General features: G+C 39.5%; 1 pseudogene; it reads left to right on the top strand.

The window, feature by feature from the left end:
* Nucleotides 1-1,394, top strand: part of LOC110264095 (B3 domain-containing protein Os01g0723500-like) — a 6,878-nt pseudogene extending 5,484 nt beyond the window's left edge.
* The last annotated feature ends 3,132 nt before the right edge of the window (nucleotides 1,395-4,526 follow it).

Below are 4,526 nucleotides of genomic sequence, written 5' to 3'. Positions count from 1 at the left end.
AAACTTAGCAGCACATGATGAAAAAAAAGTAGCTCGATCATTTACTTCATCTTTTCCATATTTTGTAAGGATCATGAAGAGCTTCAACGTTAGTGGTTCATATACTCTGTGGTGGGTTGCTACATTCCCTAGTTCTTAATTTGAGAAGGTTTTTAGTGAAATGTATTATAAATTGAGTTTTTAACAATTACAAATATTACTTCCTCTAACCATACGCATGCAAATATATACATGTGGATGTAAGTTACACACATAAAACTTTTCTTGATACTGATTTCTGGTGGGAATAATGCAGAATATCCCGTATCAGTTTTCGGTGGCACATCTCCCAAACTGCAAGATAAAGATTATCCTCTATAATTTGAAAGGAGAACATTGAACTGTTAATTCTGTGCCATCAACATGAGTGCATACAAGTCACACTCTCTGTGGAGGATGGATGGCCTTTGTGCGTGGCAATAACATAAAGGTTGGAGACGTCTGCATTTTTGAACTTGTGCATGAGTGTGAATTACTTGTTCGGATTGCTAGAGGTGGAAAAGATCTACAAGACCCGATTGCGAAACCAGATTTAAGTAAGCCTAGTGCAGGACAGCTCATTACTAGGATGATAATTTTTCTCACTAATAGCTAATTAATTAACTTAGTTAGCAATGCTAAAGGGACTATCTAACTTGATGCTGAGTCAGCTCATCACTTTTACAAATAACATAACTAACTATTAGTTACAACTTGTCAAAGTAGAATGTGCCAAAACAATAAAATTAACTAATTTATATTTTCATCATAAGCTATTCCAGATTAAATAACTGTATATTAATAGTAAAAAAATATATGAATTCACATATATAGGAAGATAATTTTAAGCGTTATGCTGTTTCTGTTTAAACTTTTGCTTTGAGATATACCAGTTTAGAATAATCTGCCCTGATTTTTTTTATTTATGATTTTTTATTTTTATTTTTATATAGATTCTCAATGTTTGAACGTATACAAAATTACTGTTAGATTTTGATTTAACAAGAGGACAAGGATATTTATAAGTTATTTGTATTAAAAATCTCTTAAATCTTATCTGTTATCATGAAAGATTTAAATAAGTTATAAATAATAAGGACGATGATTAGTTTCATAGTGATCACTTTGTTTTTGTAGTATTTGTTACTTAAGTATCATGGTTTAATATTTGCATTTATAAGTGTAGGTATGAGAAGGAAATCAGGCATCCTATTCCAAACCTTATAGGTGAAGAGTTGGCAGAGGCTCTGCTTATTCAGGTAGTGTAGTTTACTATTTATATATTATATGCAATGTATATTTTAGTAGTTGTTGATAATTAATTTCATTATCTTTTGTTACAGATTCAGAAGCTTAAAATAACTATTGAAACGTGAGTTTTACAAATCCAAACATTTAAGTGAGTACTTCTCATTGTTTTAGTTGATAAAAACGATATTTTGACCAGGGCAATGCTGGAGCTGGACTAATTCTACAAGCAAATGAAATTAACTTTGCAATTCTAGCGGTATTACCTGTTTTCATTCTCTTTCTTTTACTCATCATGTTAGTGCGTGCATGGTTGAAACAGGTGATCCCCCCTCCCTCGCTCTTTCTCTCTTCTTTCTCTTAATAGTTTGAACAAAATCACAAACTCATGTCTTAGTTCTTAGCTCTTGCAAAAGCTAATATGTACTCCAAACTCAAAAGTCCACTTACAGAATGCCTAATAATAATAATGAATTTTGATAGTAAAACGTTCTAGCATTATCATGATTGTTTAATGTACAATAAAATGGAAAAAGGAAAGCATTAATTCCCCACTTGGTCTGAAATTTAATTTCTAGTTTAATTGAACCAATTGATATAGCTTTTGACACATTGTAGCTTCATCAAAATGGTGGAGTTGCTTTGATTACACTCTGGACAGATTTTCTAAAAGCTTCTTCCTCGTTTATATGATTCTTGAAACCAATATGTGGTAACTAACAAAATTTTATGTATTCATATTTCATATATTTGGCATGACTTTAAAGATACATTGAGTGAATCATATATGGTGAGCTGCAGATCAAGAATACTTTTTGGTATGTGTTACGGTAGGTAACCGGAGATTAATGGGCTGGATGGCGTTAGTTGGCCCAAACGTATGAAGGAGGTGGCTTTCGAGTGGATCTGTTACTCGGTGTTCCTCCGCCCGACTTGTACGTGTGAAAGAATGGGGGGTGGTACCTGCAAAGACACTCCGATGCCTAAGTTAGCAAGAGTGTGAGCAGGTTAGAGAGTATTGGAACTTAGAGATACCTGAATGGTGTCAGTATATTTATAGTGGTGAACCAATAACCACCGCTGAAGTAGTGCCACCTTTTTAGGTGGATAACCGTTCCCATATCTTAGGGAGGTTAAGATATGGCTCTATGAAGTGGTTAGAGAGTTTCTAGGGGCAGTTACTCATTCGAATGAGTGTTATCTGCCAGCTAACCCTCGTATCCGACTTCTTTGGAGCAGGTCGTGTTCAGTACCAACTTCTGGGGATGAAGGCTGGTATTGGGTGAGGGCCAACCCTTTGGGTTGGGCCTTTTTGCTTGGATCCTGGGCCTTTATTATTGGGCCAGGGTATGAACAGTGCCCCTACTCGAGCCCAATTTCTTTTTAGGATTTGGGTTCGAGTATTCAACTCGGGGTCGTAGCCGATTTGCAAGAGGACCGACGTGATGGTTTAAGAACCGACGTGATTTTTCGTGACCTTTTGGTTCTGACAGTTACGTCTAATCAAGCGTCGTGTCCGTTAGGGGTGCGCGTAGGGATTTAATGGCCTTGGTAACGGTGCATCTTCATTAATGATTGCCCCAATTTTACCATTATGCCCCTAACGTTCTTATAAATACTTTCCCTCTCTTTCGTTGTTTCGTTTCTGCGATCTTTCAAATTTCCCTTGCATTCGTTCGTGCTGCATTCTTGCGTTTTCGAAGGCTTTTGCTTCCAACCCTTATTTCCGGATAAAGGTTAGTTCTTTAATATGCTCTTGTAGATAAATTTGATTTGCAGACTTTAGTTTCGCATCCTCCTCCCTTTAGAGACCGTGTTGGTGATTTTCCTTTTCCCTTTGTAGGTTTTGTTACCCCCTTTTTTATAAAGAGAAATGGCTTCTGTAGATGCTCTCTCTCACTGGGTTGATGTCACGGTCTTAGGGGAGGAGCCCTCAGTCGATTCTGAGTTCATTACCAACCTTCGCACTCATCACAGAATTTGTACTTCTGAGGATGACGAACCAAAATATGAATTGGTAGTCCCGGGTCCTGAAGACCGGGTTTGTTTTGGAAGAGTCAATGAGGCGGCCCCTCATTTTTTCTTTATGTATGAGTGCATGATCACCCGTTTGGGTGTTTTTCTTCCTTTTTCAAATTTTGAGATATCTGTTTTGCGTCACTGTCGAGTCGCTCCCACCCAGCTTCACCCCAACTCTTGGGGTTTTTTGAAAATTTATCAATTCATCAGCCAGGCTTTAGAGTTTCCGACTTCTTTAAAGATTTTTTTCCATCTTTTTCATATGACAAAACCCTTCAGTGGGCTAAACAATAAACAACAGTGGGTGTCGTTCCGAGCCATACAAGGTCGGAGAATCTTCACCCTTTTTGACGAATCCTTTCATGACTTCAAGAACTACTTTTTCAAAGTGCAAGCTGTAGAGGGTCACCACCCCTTTTTCCTGGATGATAATTCCTCTCCCCGATTTCCTTTATATTGGCTGGAGGCCTCCCCCTGCGAGAAATATGGTCTGGATGACCTAAATGAGGTAGAAGCAGCTATTGTGGGGGTTCCTCCGAGAAGTGTGGGGGAGGCCCCATACTTGGACACAAAAAAGTTTCTCCAGGGGTCTCCGACCTTTGTCCAGGCACAGCTAGGTAGCTTTTATTTGTTTGCTGGATTTCCGACTTGTCTTATCCGACTTGTCTAATCTATCATTTGTTGCTTTTTTTTCAGAGATGGTAAAGGCAAACGCTCAAGAATCTTACCAAAGGGTCCAGGAGGCTAAAGCAAGGTCTCGCGCCAGAACTGGTGGCGCCAGGGCAGTTATCTCTCCTCCTCCTCCTCCTCGGAATGTTGGGACTCCCTCTCAGCCCATTGTAATTTCTTCTTCAACTTTCTCTCAGCCACCCCCCTGCTCGACCTTCTTCTGAACCAGATAATAAGAAGCGCAAGACCTTAGAGTCTGGCTCTTCTGGTGAGGCGAAGGCGGATGCTCTTGCATTCGTCCGAAAGAACATCTATCCCAACGTTCGCATAAACATGGATGATGTTTCTGTTCGGCGCCACCTTACCACTCTGGTTGAGGAGAGCCTGAAGGCGGCGGGGGTTTGTGGCAAACTCTTGGATATTTTCGAGAAGGCCCCTCTCAGCTCTTTAGGGATGACCTCGAGGGTCGAAGAGCTGGAAGGAAGGCTTCTCATATATCAGGAGCATGAGGGAAAGTTGAAGGAGGAAGTCGCCAAGCTGAGGGAGGAGAGAGATAATCTCCGGGAGAGTGG

This window comes from Arachis ipaensis, chromosome B6 (genome assembly GCF_059453495.1).
Source record: "Arachis ipaensis isolate K30076 ecotype BB chromosome B6, ASM5945349v1, whole genome shotgun sequence".
Taxonomy (NCBI): domain Eukaryota; kingdom Viridiplantae; phylum Streptophyta; class Magnoliopsida; order Fabales; family Fabaceae; genus Arachis; species Arachis ipaensis.
The sequence above is the reverse complement of the archived record's forward strand: the minus strand, read 5'-3'. Positions and strand labels throughout refer to the sequence as shown.